At 38.6% G+C, this 16,585-nt stretch overlaps 1 protein-coding gene across 1 annotated transcript in view; it reads left to right on the top strand.

Moving 5' to 3' along the window:
• Pask (PAS kinase) overlaps window positions 1-16,585 on the top strand; it is a 453,665-nt gene that overhangs the window by 110,166 nt on the left and 326,914 nt on the right. The gene's annotated exons all lie outside the window — the stretch shown is intronic.

Below are 16,585 nucleotides of genomic sequence, written 5' to 3'. Positions count from 1 at the left end.
TACTTCAAATAAGAAATGGGAGATCTTTTAAGTGCCAGTAAATCTACCGACACGAGGCTGACGTATTTGAGCACTTTCAAATACCACCGGACTGAGCTAGGATAGAACCTGCCAAGTTGGGGTCACAAGTCCATCGCCTCAGCCGTCTGAGCCGCTCAGCCTGGCTCTTGATGTCAAGGTATCTTGAACAGTATTCTGTTTTGGAGCAATTGTACGTTGACTCTCAGACTCCTGAGTCCACGATCATAACGTACAGTAACTACTGTACGTACACACGCATAGACAGGCAATCGGCATTGGAGACATGACTTAATAAATTTTTTGACTACGTAATTTTATGTTGTGTAAAATTATTTAAATTTTAACTGTTATGAAAGAATAGGGATGCTATTCAAATTCAGCAGTCACAAACTTTATTATCCGTTCCATTGTTGATGAATATTATACTGTAATGTGCCCTCTCTCAGCCCACAGAGCGTAGAGTACGGTATGCTGCTCATTTCTACTTCAGAATGATACCTACAACGTATTTGGTAGCGTGTAACATCTCTTGAGTACCGTACGTAGATCTTTCATATCGTTCTCTGTCAAGGTTAAATATTTTCACCACAGGCTACATCATCGTAAATATTTCACAAGGCGCAGGAATCGGAAACCAGCCTAGCGGTCCGTCATAGTCAACCTCCGCTATTAGTAGACAGGTAGGCTACATTCTGTACTGTAGTGCAATGTAAGGAAATGCGAGAGTGACTGATAAAGCTGAACATTTATTTTCCGTTCTAACAGCTGAGAAATGTTGAGATTGAAATCTGCAGTAAGAAGAAAATGTATAATTTTATCCATACAAAGTAAAGTTACTATAATCGAACAGTTAAAGAAAGGTGAACTAGTCTCAAATTTAGCATCAGAGTTCGGTGTGGGTGTGACAACCGTGCGGGACCTAATGAAGAATAAAGACAAAAGTGTTCCAGTTTGGGGCGAGTTCTGACGGTTCGCATGGACTCGCTAAAAGAAAAGCAATGATAGCATCATCTTTAAAAGAACTGGATGCTGCGTTATTCACGTGGTTTCAGCAAAAGAGAGGCGAAGGTGTACCTATTAGTGGTCCTATGATAACAAGGCAGGCACAAATTTTTCACCAAAGATGGGGATCTCAGGGTCCTCACCAGCGCCCAATGTTTGGCTACAGAGATTTGAGGACAGGCATGGCATTCAATAATTAAACATCGAAGGAGAAAAACTAAGTGGTGACAGCAGTGCAGCAGAAAACTTTAGATACGAGTTTAAGTGCATAATTTCGTTCCAGGTCAAGTGTACAATGCCGATGAAACTGGACTTTATTGGAAGTGCTTACCCAGTAAAACACTAGCAGTTGCTGAAGAGAAATCAGCTCCTGGTCACAAATCTAGTAAAGAGCACATTACCATCTTGTGCTGTGCGAACACTTAGTGGCGACCATAAATTAAAATTAACTGTTTGGTAAAGAAAAAAATCTGCATTCTTACAAAGGAACAGTGATGAAATATGTCCCAGTAGATTATTGTCATAACAAATCTGCATGGATGACACACGATATTTTCAGGACTTTGTTCCATAATGAGTTTGTTCTGCGGGTTTGAGATTTCTTGGCGTCCAAAAGCTTGCCATTAAAGGCCCTCTCACACTGTTGATACAGAGTTGAAATCAGAGGATGGAAACATTTTTGTTTCCTATTTGCCACCTAATGTAACTTCATTAATTCAGCCAATGGACCAAGGAGTCATCGCAACCTTATAAGCGGGAATTGCTAGGTCTCTTACTTTCCGAAGAAACGTCGATGGTTGAGTTTGGAAAAAACTCAATCTTAAAGAAGCGCTTTATCTTGCCCAGAAATCATGGGATCTAGTAAGTAACCACTCAGAACACCACTTGATTGTGGAGAAAATTGTATGTTGATGTCGAAGAGCTCGCCTACGATTTTCATGGGTTCACTGATGAAAATGAAAATGAGGGATTGATGATCAGAGATATCCTGAAGACTATAGTAAATAACAATCATTTTGGAGAAGTGGATGAAAGTAACATTGAGGAATGGCTTCATACTGATGTATTGCCTGGGCATCACATTTTAACTGATGACGAAACAGTAAATAAAAGCGCGAATGGGAACTCAGCAGTCAGCTGTGAAGTGACGAGTGAAAGTGAGGGAGATGGGGAAGAAGAGTGCATCACAAACAATCGTGTACCGCTTCAGACCACACTGGAGTCGGCTGAAACGTTAATGGAATTCTTGGAGCAAGAGGACGATATGAATTTTTCAGACATTCTTGTAATTAGAAAACTCAAAATGGACATAAAGAAGAAAATAAGTTGGAGAGTGCAAAAAAAAAAGTTAGATTTTTAAAAGCAGCCTAAATGACGATTTTAATGGAGCACATTATCTCACAAGGTATGTACTTTTACGAGAACTTACATGTCTTTACATTGTTTAATTTCTTCGGTATTTGTGTTTTAATTTTGCTTTAGGCTGACGATGACCTAGTACTAGGTTGAAACTAGTCCCTAATCATTTATGTAATTTAAACTCTTTACAGTTTGTATTGAAAAGGTGGACCCCAAATAATACATTAATTTACTCTATTGTAATCACAGTTCAATACGGATCTATCATTATGAAACTTATTTCATTTAGCTTAAATAACACCAGGAAAATTAATTATTTATGGTGTACTGGTAATTTAGGTGAATATTAAGTATGTATTGTTGTAGCTTTGACTACATTTTGGTTTTAAAGAGGGATTAATGCACTGCATTTTAAGGTTACAGTAGAACCTCGATTACACGTTCCCGGAAGTTACATTTTCCCGTATTATTATTCGTTCAAATTACGTGGTCCTGCAAGCATCCTAATTAAACCACGCTGTAAGAATCCCTCATTATCTGTTCTTCGAAGAAACTATTTCCCGTACCAACCGTCCAGAAATTTCAGTTCCATCAACGCTAAATCCTCAATCACGTGTATTTCAAGAAAGTGTATCTCACGAAAGGATGGCTACGGCATACTGACGGATCTTGGTGTTAACATCCCGTCACGTTAGTTAGGCTCTCTGCTTATGGAAGCATGCAAGTAAATCGGCTCTCTGTTTAACCCTTTCCCACGGAATATCTTTGACTCACTGTCGGGCGAAACCTAGAGTAATAATTTGTTTGTCAGGTATTGTTGTGGAGTACCTTCACTAAATAATTTATTCTGTAAAAACCACTTAAGATATCAGTTTCAAATTTTGTAACAATGGAAAAGACACTATAGTTATTCTAAAATGATACAATGAGATAACCTAATTACATGCAAACCCCCCCCCGTTCAGAATGATACATTAGGAAGCATCCAATATTGTGCATAATGTTAAATTGCTTGTTCTTGAAGTCAGTCTAAATTACTGGACATGATGGGGCTCTTATTTTCTTGATAATACAGAGAACGCAGGAATTCACCCTAAATCTCCCAATTTATTTCATTTTCGGGATCAGTCGGATGAAGATATTTAGATAGCAAATCGTGCTTCCTCTCGGACATACAAGCTATAAACAATTTTTGACTGATTGGGATTGGAAGATAAATTGACATTAATTGGAATAGGCTATTATGTAATTAAGTAGAGGCTCAAAGTCCGAAACAGAATGAACTGAAGAATTAAAACTGATAATTATGTTTTTGCAAGTTGGCCTAATATTTTAAACGGAAAAGGTACCTGAATGAACATTTCCTGTTCTGAGCCATATTTCGATTTCTCTCAGATTCATATCCTGTCCCAAATGCTTCCCATACCATTATTATTATCATACCTACAACTTTAAACTCACTACCGTTGCATTTGTCAACATATTGATCTAATTTGTAACAAATATCCTCCGCATTCAACTCGTTATGAGCAGCCATGTTGCTGCAATGTGTTTACATTCAGTCAGCTGTCTGTTCTATCTAAGAAAACGTATAAAAGAACACTTTATTATAGGATTCTGTGCATGCCAGTGGTATCTAGGAAGCGCAGGGAATTCACTGGTTCCAAAAAGTTATATGTTGATCAGACAGATGGCAGAGGAAGTCGGTTTGAAAGTCGATTACGCTTTACTACGCAACCCGCGGGAGACAATGTGCGACTCCAGTACGCTTTACAACGCAATCCGCGGGAAAGTGTTAAGCAAATGGAAGCAGTGTGTGCTGTGGAAAACTACAGATCTGTGGAACTTGTGCCAGGGTTCAAGTTGAGACCAGTTTTTAGTCGATATCTTTGTGTATATCAGAATGATATTAAAAATGGGTCGCCTTCCTAATAGAGGAAGCAGCGGTAATGCCAGCAGTGGTGCCAGCGAAAGTGAACAGGCGGTGAGAAATGTACTGGATGAGGCTGTGCTCTTCGAACGCTTCGTGGACAGTATTGTAAGTGCAGTGGCGAGATAGGTGACGGAAATAGTGGTGAAAGAACTTGAGCGTAGTCTCCAGTTAAATGCTGAATGGGTTAATGATATAAACAAGCGACTCTGAGTGCTGCGAAAGAGATGTAAAACATCTCAAAGAAAAAGTTGAGGCGAAGTGCGACTCCCTGGAACAGTACCAAAGGAGGTCAAGTTTACGTCTGTTTGGTATTTCTGAAAGTGAGGGCGAGAACACAGACAACATTGTTGTGAGCATCTGCAATAAACTGGAGGCCAAGGTAACCAAAACTGACATTGACAGGAGCCACAGAGTAAGACCGAAGGTGCCTGGGAAACCTTGGCCCATCATTGTGAAGTTCACGTCCTTCCGCTCCAGGCAAGAGGTTTTCACACGGAAGCGTCAACTAAAAGTAACACCTACCATGATATGGGAAGACTTGACTGCAACTCGTCTAACAATTCTGAAGGCAGCCATCACCGTTCATGGGCTGAGGAACACTTGGACTCACCACGGGGATGTCATATTTAAGTTGGCAGATGGTACAAGACGTCGTATCAACCGCATGTGTGATATTCCTAGATTATAATATGCAAACTTCACTACCCATCACCACATCGTTAGAGAACTACATTTGCTTTTAATGTAAGTACCGAAATATTGTCTTCCATTGCTTTCATAGTAGGAATACACTAGAGTTAACTTCCACTTTTTCTTTCTCCTCTCTCTCTCTCTCTCTATATCTATCTATCTCTCTCTCTCTCTTTCTCTCCCTCCCATTCACTCAATCTCCCATAACACACTTCCTATCACATCTTTTTCTATATCAGGTATCTGTTTTCCAAGTATAACATCGCTCGTTAGAAGCCTCTAATTTAAAATTACTCATCTGTGTGATTTACCTTGTTAATTTGCCTGTAGTGTGTTCTGTCATTGTTTTTAGCCTTGCATTGTCTTTTCTTTCTACAGTAATCACTATTGCTTGAACTGTATTTAATCGTAGTCCTCTCGTTGTTCTGTTTTAGTTTTAATTTTCTGTTCTGAAGTTGGCATACCTTTTAACACAACAAGGACATGCTTCTGACGACAGCAGGCCTAAGCGCATTCCTTTAATTCCATCCTCTTACCCCCCTGGTCCGTTAACCGCTCCCTTCACACACATAGCTGCTAGAGCAAACCCAGGTCTTCTTTCAGCCGCTACCATCTTGAAGGAAACCGTGAAACAATTTCCAAGAGCTCTTAATGTTTCTCACTGTAATGTGCAGTCTTCGCTTTTCCAAACGCGCATGGATGAAATGCATAACCTGTTTTCTTCATGCCAGTTCCGTGCAATTTTTATGTCTGAAACGTGGCTGAGCAGCAAATGCCCCATCTCAGGTGTTGACATGGACGGGTACGTCCTTCTACGAAATGACCGCAAGGGGAAATGTGGTGGAATGGTGGCTGCTTATGTTGCCAGAGACCTCAGCCTAAAGTAATTAGCCATTCACCTTCACGGTATGAACATAAACTGGAGTTTTTGTTTGTAGAGATAACATTGTTTATAGTGAAATGCTTGCTAGGAGTGGTTTACAAGCCTCCGAAAGTAGGGTACTTGACCGACCTTGAGACTGAAATACTAAACCTTCTGCCAGACTATGAACACATTATAATGGGAGACTTCAACAGAAATTTGTTAGACAGTACCGCAGCTTCAACTCGACAGTTTCGTAACATTTTCGAAGCTGACAATTTTACCTCTCGGACCAACTCACCACACTAATGGCAGTCACACCCTTCTCGATCTAATAATAACAAACAATTCAGCGAAAGTCCTGCAACTTGGACAAACATCAGCCCCAGGGCTATCTGGACATGACATAATCTACCTGTCCTACTAATTACAAACTCCAAAACCAAGGTCGAAAATATTATCATTCAGGGACCTCAGACGAATTGACGCAGATAAATTAGAAGAAGATGCTCTTTCCTTGCCGTGGATGGAGATAAATTGCGCCAATAATGTAGAGGAAATGGTCTCAACATTTAAGAACCTAGTAACGCAACTCTACGATCTGCACACCCCCGTGCGTACGGGAAAAGGTTCCAGAGCTCCTAAACCGTGGATAGACGACTAAATTCACCACTTAATGGCTAAACAAGATGCTGCTCATAGACGATGCAAGCACTACCCAACGGAAGTAAACCATAAGACTTATAAAACACTGCGTAATAAAACGACCTCTAAAATTCGAAGCGCTAGACTACGTTACGCCCATAACTTGATTAGACCTGACGTATGCCCTGGGAAGATGTGGAAATCTATTAAATATTTTGGCATCAATAACCAGAAATCTAACAAAGAACTAAACGTTAATGTAGATGAATTAAACGACCATTTCATCTCGCCGATGGGAATTAATCCGTTTGTGAAAGAGAAAACAATGAATACGTATGATAATACGCCATCTCCACACAGAGATAAATTTTACTCCAGTCTCGTCACACTGCAAGGAGTGATTGACTCAGTAAAACATATCAAGACCAAGGCTAGCGGTGTAGATAATATAGGCCACGAAATGCGCGTGAAAATTCTCCACCACATTATCCATTGGTGAATATCTTTAATTATTCACTGCAACAGGGGTCTTATCCAGAAATATAGAAAATGGCCATAGTTTACCCGCTTCCGAAAATAAGACTGGCAAAGGACGTCAGTGACTATCGGCCGATTAGCATCTTATGCATATTGTCAAAAGCTTTAGAATTCATAGCTCACAAGCAGATTACCAACTATCTTACTCAACACAATCTCCTCAATATCCACCAGTTCGGCTTTAGACCGATACACAACACTTGCAGTGCGTCAACACATGTAACTGATGACATAAGGCAAGCTATGGACAACAAACAACTGACAGTTCTAGCGTTATTGGACTTTAGTAAAGCTTTCGACACTATTGACAGAGACATACTTACGTCCGAATTAAATAGTTTTAAATTTCTCCGCGAGTGCACTCCAGTGTATCAGATCCCATCTCACCGGTCGCCGGCAGTGTGTACTTAATAACAACAATGAATATTCAAATCGGCGTAGGTTGGCATAGGAATACAAGGATCTGTACTGGGCTCCGTATTTTTCTCTTTATATATAAATGGCATAGCTTCCAGATTAAAACACTCTAAATACCACTTATACGCAGATGACTTACAGATATATATATATATATATACACAGCAAACCTGAAAACCTACACTCAGAAACGCTTCACCTGAATAAAGACTTGATGACCATAGATATATGGGCCAGAAATCATGGATTAAAATTAAACCTACCGAGCTTGATAGCTGCAGTCGCTTAAGTGCGGCCAGTATCCAGTATTCAGGAGATAGTAGGTTCGAACCACACTGTCGACAGTCCCCAAGATGGTTTTCATGGTTTCCCATTTTCACACCAGGAAAATGCTGGGGCTGTACCTTAATTAAGGCCACGGCCGCTTCCTTCCCACTTCTAGCCCTTTCCTATCCCATCATCGCCATAAGACCTATCTGTGTCGGTGTGACGTAAAGCAGATTGTAATTTAAAAAAGAATTAAACCTATCAAAATCTCAAGCAATAATTCATTGTTACCCTAAATTACTTGGCATACTCAATTAAACAGCGTTACCACAGTTGTCCATAAGTGGTACTCCCATACAGAGGGCACTAGGAAAGTTTTGCAGTGTGAGTGAACACTTTAGACATTTTCAAAATAATTTCCACCACACTCAATACACTTCTCCATACATCGAAACCAGTCATTGAACCAACTCTGCCACTTTTCTTCGGTTACATTTTCACACTCTTGATCCCATGCTGCCAGAAGCTCTTTGTCGGATGCAAAACGCCGCCCTTTCAGCTTCATCTTCACTTCTTGGCAGAGTGCGAAGTCACATGGGGCAAGATCAGGACTGTATGGAGTGTGATCAAGCACAGTCAACCCTGATCATGCAAGAAAATCCATTATTACATTAGCACGATGTGCTGCAGCATTGTCGTGATGCAAGAGCCAAGTGTTGAGCCATGACCTTGGACGGAGCTGCTTGAGAACCTGGATGACCTGAGGCAGACAAGTCTCACTGTACCAGTTCGCAGTAACTGTCCTTTGTGTTTCTAGCACAACCCGAGACAGGATGCCCCGTTTAGTGAAGAATACTGCTATCATCCTTTTCTTCACTGACCTTGACTTTCGCACAGCCACAGGAGTACCCTCATCTTCAAACAGCCACACCTTGTTCTGGGATTTTGTTGGGACATCGTAATAATAAAGCCAAATTTCGTCACCTGTAACGATGCTATTGACGTTATGAGAAGTCCCATTTTCAAACTGTTTTAGCATTTCTCAGCACCATTTCACTCAATGTGCCCTTTGTTCCTCTAAAATTGAATGGGGCATCCAAAGGGAGCAAACTTTCTAACATGGAGATGGTCATGTAGATTTGAATGAATAGCTGGGGCAGGGATTTAAAGGGTCTCTTCTACCTGCCGATATGTCAACCGCATCTTTTGCTGCAACATTTTCCTCACAGCTTCAATGTTTTCCTCAGTCACTGATTCAGACGGTCGCTCAGAACGAGGATCGCCTTCAACCCCAAACTTTCCCCTCTGGAACTCTTTGTATAGCCAAAATGTAAGAAATCTTGTTACAATATTTGACGAACATCTGTCCTGGTGTGCCCAAACTATATCTGTGTGTAGAAAAATATATGGAACACTACACTGTCTCAGTAAATTCAAATTCACTTTCCGTTTTAAACTTCAACAATTCTTGTTGAATCACTTGCTTCACCCCATTTTGATTATTGCGATATAGTTTACAACAGCCTAGAGTAGACTGATGAAGGAAATTACAGTCTGCTCAGAATGCTTGTGCAAGATTTATCTGTGGACTTCGTTTCGCTCACCACGTCATACTGTCGTACCTACAGTTTGGGAGGCTTCGCCTCCAAGAACGATGCACACTTCATACTCTTTGCTTTTTTGCACAATATTCCTAAAACTTCTCAACCAGCCTATCTCTGGGATCGCATGAAACTCCTCTCCACAGACCATAACAAAAATACCTGATCCTGCAGCACCATGTATTTTTCCCTTCCTGTACACAGAACAGCAATCTACACAAAATCATTCACCGCTACTGCAGCCCGACAATGGAATCTCTTACCAGTCGACGTAAGAAGCATGTCCAGCAGCTCAGCTTTTAAACATGCCATTGGTGAAATACTAGGTAAACATGCGTGATTAATCAAATAATGACCTGAATACACCTCATCCTACTGCGTCGCCATCATTATTTTCCTCCTCCTTTCACAGATCATCTTCTTTTTCGTCATAATTTTTCTCTTCTTCTTCTTCTACTTCTTCTTCTTCCGAATCCTTCTCTTCGCCTCTCAATTGAAGGCGATATTTCAGTGTACTGTAGAAATTAATATATTTTCTAAACTTTCTCTTAAGTAGTAGTTATAATTCTCATTATTCATATATTTTTAACTAGTTGATGTACCCATGCTTCGCAACGGGATTGGATTCTCAGAGAGACTGACCTTGTGGTTTTCCTAACTGAAGTCAACATAGGTCTTAACAAAAATGTTGGTAGGAAAGTAGCAATTAAAAGCAATGATATCATATAAAATACTCGATCAAATGAAAAACCGCACATTTTCTCACTTTTAACGAACAGAACTACGCTGCCGATCTAACAGTCCAAAGTTCCAGAGCTGGAATGATCAAAGCCGCAGGTAGCCGTGATCCGTGAACACCCTTCGTCTTTTTCGGCAGCGAGGGGTCGAATAGTGGAGACTCCCACGGCATAAACTATGCCCTTCTACTAATCTGTTTCCTAGGAGTACCCGATGAGTCGGAAAATCTTAATTCACTACACTGGCGGCGGAAAAATCTATCTCACTTGGAGGCAATTTTTTCATCCAAGCCAGAGGAGAAACCCACTCTTCGCTGTTAATTTGGAATAAAATGAATGTAGAATTTAATAAAAGTAAAAAGGAAGAAGCTTTAATTAATAAACAATTCTTTTCAGGGTCGAATTTTGAGTTATTTAGTGAACTGTGGTGCTATAATTTGGAATAGGCCTACATTGTTATTCTATAGCAGGCCATACTACTACTACTACTACTACTACTACTACTACTACTACTACTACTACTACTACTACTACTACGTGAGCCTCTGCCTTAGCACACTGCTCGTTCAAAACAGCGTGTCAGAGTAGGGATCGTATAACTGGAATACTATGATGAACCTGTGTGTTACGTACCAGCTGTATCAGAAAATGTATGAACCAGAGGAATGGCATGCTAAAGAAGAAAGCTTTCTAACTCCCCAGCTATTTCCCGCTAATATTCAGTCAGGCTGTTATACTTGGTACGCAGCAGTAATCGCATCTATTGGAGTTGAGAGGCAGCAAGGAGACAAAAAACATCACTGCAAACAATGGTCAATGTAATGTTATTGTTGATCAATGCTGTGCGCTTTTGATATTGTAGGTCTTAACATTTAGTTTTCTTCTGACTCTGAAATACCACTCTTACCATAGTCGGTACTGTAAAACTGATTAAAACATATATGATCGGAAAATTGTATTCCCTATAACTTTTGTTATGTAATACTTTTCGCTGCCGGGCTGAGTGGCTCAGACGGTTAAGGCGCTGGCCTTCTGACCCCAACTTGGCAGGTTCGATCCTGGCTCAGTCCGGTGGTATTTGAAGGTGCTCAAATACGACAGCCCCGTGTCTGTAGATTTACTGGCACGTTAAAGAACTCCTGCGGGACTAAATTCCGGCACCTCGGCGTCTCCGAAGACCTTAAGAAGTAGTTAGTGGGACGTAAAGCAAATAACATTATTATTAATACTTTTCGATAGCACCAGTAACATAGGTATTTAAAGATTACATTTTAGGTGCCTTCCCCTAAACTACAATTTCATGCAGGGTGAATCAATTCGTTTATAGCTTAGACTGTTGTTTCTCATTCCCCGACTCTATGTAACGATTTTCATTGAATTCTGTTAACCCATTTTCTCGTGGCTCGGTGTTGATATGGACTTAGCAAGAGTATTACAATTTCATGAATATATATGTTATCATAGTCGGTACGGTAAAAATGTATAAGACATAAATGGTCGGAAATTTAATTCTATATAACTTTGGTTATGTAGCATTTAATGATACGGCCACTAATAATTTAAATATTTGAGAATTAAATATTAGGCCTTCCCCTATACTACCATTTCACTCAGTGTGAATAGAATGATTCAGGGCCTACATTATAATGGCTCATTCTCCGAATACGCATGCCAATTTTCATTGAGACAGGACCACTCATAACGTAAATATTTAAGAATTACATTTTGGCCTTCCCCTAAACTACCATTTCACTCAGCGTGAATAAAATTATTTATAGCTTAGATTGTAGCGACTTATTCCTCGGCTTTGAGTACCAATTTTCGTTAACATAGGACCTCTAATAACATAAATATTTGAAAATTAAATTTTAGGTCTTCGCCTAAACTACCATTTCTATCAGTGTAAATACAATTATTTATGGCCTAGATTGTAGCGACTTATTCCCTGACTTTGCATACCGATTTTCATTAAATTCTCTTTAGCCATTTTCTAGTGATGCGTGTATATACATACATACATACATGCATGCATACATACAGACAGACAGACAAGACAGAAATTACAAAAAAGTAAAAAGTGCATTTTCTTGTTACTGTGGACATGACCGATACCGAAATACCATTCTCTTCAAATTCTGAGCAATGTACAGACAAAACTCTTATTTTATATATATAGATGTACTCTACTTACGATGTGTATTACGTAGATGATGATGATATGATTTTTAGAAGTGTGATTACTTTTGTTAATATTATTACTGTTGTTATTGTTAATATTATCATATTGTCATCAGCAGTTATTATTAACCTTTTACTGCATACTGTTGCCCTCAGGGTAACATATAACTTTTCACATGTATAAATGAATACAGATTGTGTACAGAGGTAGTTTTACGACACACCTTCAACTGTACAGTCAGAACACATATACCAGTGATGGTTTTTTTTTTTTTTTTTTACATAAGAGAAAACATCCCTACAACCAAAGGTACTCCTTCCACCCTGTCAACATCCATGCATACCAACCACTGTTTATTTTACGTGGGCCCTCCCCATCACATTACCATAGGCTTCAGGAGTACCTCTGGCTCAACCTCAAAGACATTACCGACCTATGGTCGTGCAAGTTGTACTTGCGCCATGCAGTACGTACCCATGGCCCGTAGGCAGTAATGTTCGGTCTTTGAATGTTAAAAGCTTAGCGTGAAATCATGTAAAATCGTATATGTACCCCGTTATGGCAATCCACATCACATACGAGTGTTAAGCTATTAGCCCCAGTTAAAAATTGCTGGTAAATCTAAAACACTGAATGTAAGTTGAACATTGAAGCTTGAAATTTTCTTCAACAAATGAAAACAAAAAATAATTCATGCAGTAAAGGGTTAAGTATTCTAGGTTAACACTGTTGATGGTTATGAATTTCATGTTTTTGGTCCGTATTGAACAATATATAAGTAATAATAATAATAACTTAAATGTTTCCACCTTTTCAATCTTGTGAATATATTGTATTGAAAAGGTGGAAACATTTAAGTTATTATTATTATTACTTAGGTTAACACTGGTTAAGTGTAAGAAAGGGAGTACATCCCTAACTTTGCCAGAATAAATAAAACCTATTATTATTATTATTATTATAGCGGTAATTTGAGGAAGTACTATACCGGAAAAGCGTTCGGCGGTGAGCTTGCATAAGGGACCATCTTAACATCGCATTTGGGTGGTATTGTTTAGAGAATGAGTAATCATAAAGCAGAGAGTGTCCACAACAATTGGAAGGAGACAGAGTTCATTTTGACAGCTGTATTTGAATCAACAAATTATTAAACAAATAAATTTAAAACACCACCTAATCCAGGGATGGCGAACCTATGCAACCAAAATGACACGCAAACATGATTTTGGTGGCACGCCACATGAACATATTAAAAGTTTTTATATACGTCTTGTGCTACAGACTATACATATCTCATGGATCGTATAGTCATAGTGTTTCACGTGTAAGAAATAAATATCGAAAACCTGGCAGTCAGTCAGTCAGTGAGTGAAATTTGACTTGTGTGTGGTAGCCAGTAGCGCGTAATCAGGCCTAGATTCACAATTAAGTATTTATTTTCCACCTAGTCGATACAATGATTGCTTAAGGCAATTTTTAATGGTCAAAAGTGGTACATGTTTCGTATATTATCAACATCTTCAGCCACATAACACTGTTTAGATGAAAAATGTATAAAATTGACAAAGTAATGCTTTAGAGGAAGTGTCCTTAAAATTAACATAAGATTGACAAACTAGTTGTTCTTGTGTCATCTTTCAGGCCAAGAAATAATATCAGTGCGGTTGTTTTAATCTTGTCAATCTTATGTTAATTTTAAGGACACTTCCTCTAAAGCATTACTTTGTCAATTTTATACATTTTTCATCTAAACAGTGTTATGTGGCTGAAGATGTTGATAATATACGAAACATGTACCACTTTTGACCATTAAAAATTGCCTTAAGCAATCATTGTATCGACTAGGTGGAAAATAAATACTTAATTGTGAATCTATTGAAGTGCGATACGGACCATGAAGCTGATTTTATGTAATAATCAGGCCTATTCGTTGTGTGTTACTGTTTATTGAATGTCGTTTGGATACGGCCCTTACAAACATGTTTTTGGTGCCGAAAGAAACAGAAACTTAGCAAAGGTAGTGACCGGATTCTTCAAGAACAGTGGACAAGGGAATTCGGACTGATAGAAAGAAGCAATAAAGTTTTGTGTTGCCTGTGCTTGAAAACCGTTGTGTCTCGCGAATTTAATGTAGGCCTAAAGCGACATTTCAAGATGAATCCTTTAAAAGTTCGCTCCATGCCAAATGAAGAAAGAAGAGAGCTCGTTTAACAGAAAATCGAACAATACACAGAACAGACTAGTTGTTCTTGTGTCATCTTTCAGGCCAAGAAATAATATCAGTGCGGTTGTTTACATCTGTCTGACTGCATATTAGAGCATGGGAAACCGATTCCTGAGGGTGAGTTCTTGAAAGAGACTTTCTTATTGACGTCCGATACATTCATTCAAGACTTTCCTAACAAGTAACAAATAATTAACAGAATTAAAGAAATGCCAGCCAGCCATCCGAAATACTGTCAAGGGTAGAATAATAAGAATGAGTGAAGATGTTTTGGTGCAATTGAAAGCTGATTCGGATAACTCCCATGTGTATTCAGTACCGGTATGTCTTGATGAAAGCACGGATGTGACCTTGCAAGAAAGTATTGCTGTTTTTGTCTGATTTCCTTGTAGAAATGTGATAAGGGAAGAATTAGTTAAAATGTTGAGTTTACAAAATACGACAATATGTAAATATATAATGAAAGATGTGAAGCAAGAACTTGTATTAAAAATGGGGTTTGACTTACAGAATATTGTCTCAAGATGGTGGGTATTCATAATGAGTTTTTGAAATTTCTTAAAGAACAAGTTAAAGACCCTATTTTGCAGTTCCATCGTATATTATACCAGGAAGCCCTATGTGCGAAAGAAGGTATGCAGTCATTTGAAAGAGTACTCTCGGTGGTAACTAAAATTGTGAACTTCATACCTGCACGTGCTCTAAATAATCGCTAATTCTTGAAAATGTTACATGAAGTGGAATCTCACTGTGGCGTACTTGTAATGTACAATAATGTTCGCTGGCTGAGTCGTGGGCAAGTACTCCAGAGGCTTGTCGAACTCTTGGACGAAATTTGGTTCGTCATGATAGAAAAGCACGGAGAATTCCCAGAACTCACGGACCCTATTTGCCTGTGCGAATGAATGTTTCTCTGTGATATTACAGCAGTATACAATGATATGAATAAGGAACTGCAAGGAAAGGGACACACTGCAGATATATTGTTTGAGATCATCAAATCATTCCAGAGAAAACGTGTATTCGTCAGGGATGTTGAAACAAAGAATTTTACATACGTTACTTCTCTTAAAGTAAAACTTGAAATGATGTCAAATTTTGCAAATCAATTAACTTTTGAAGTCACAAAAAGTGTGTGGACATCTCACAAAATTCAAAACAAATAATTTCCAAGAGATTTTTCCAATTTCGGGAGTTGGAGAAAACATTGCACTTTATTACCGAACACAACATTGCACAACAAATGAGTGACATTAAGGTCAATTTTTTACTGACCATTTTGAAATGAGTTGATTGAATGTAAAGAAAGCAATACATGGGTGAACAAATTCGTACAACTTGGTGAAAAATGGGTGAAAATAGACTGTGCTTTTGATTGTGAATACTCTCTCCAGAAACCAGATAGAGATAACTTATTACGTGAACAATGGGACAGCCTCTCACAAAAGTTTTCGGTGATGAAGAAACTTGCAACAGCATTACTTACTTTGTTTGGATCAGCATATGCCTACGAACAGCTATTTTCTACAATGAATGTTGTGAAGTCAGCAGTTATAATCTGTCTTGGTTCAGACTTAAGTGCTTCGAGTGTGTTATTGAAGACAAGAAGTTACGAACCTAATATACATGATATTGTTACTAAATGTGAGAACGGTATTTCACTTAAAGTCCATTAGCAATATTAGTATTTTTAATTGTTATATCTAATAATATTTAATGACAAAGTGTGTAACAATGGGAGCTTATTATATATATTTTTACAAGTAATGTTAAGTATTCTCAAAACTTACATACATAAAAATGTATTTTTGATGTATTTGCAAAATACAACCACGAAACATGCAATCGAATGTATTTACAAGATACATATTAAATAAGTAAATAAATACATCACTAAATAAATAAATAAATAACATATTATTAAACGTAATTGGGAATTAAGAAGGGGGGGGGGGGGGTGTACTCATTCCTTGAAAGAAAATAACAAGTGACACAGTAAACAGTTGAGAATAGTAAACCGGACTTGAAATGGCACACTAGCTGGAAAAGGTTCGCCATCCCTGACGTAATCGATACTTTATTTTTTGCCTTTGGGCAGAATTTTAAAAACA

This window comes from Anabrus simplex, chromosome 8 (genome assembly GCF_040414725.1).
Source record: "Anabrus simplex isolate iqAnaSimp1 chromosome 8, ASM4041472v1, whole genome shotgun sequence".
In the NCBI taxonomy this organism is placed as follows: domain Eukaryota; kingdom Metazoa; phylum Arthropoda; class Insecta; order Orthoptera; family Tettigoniidae; genus Anabrus; species Anabrus simplex.
The sequence above is the reverse complement of the archived record's forward strand: the minus strand, read 5'-3'. Positions and strand labels throughout refer to the sequence as shown.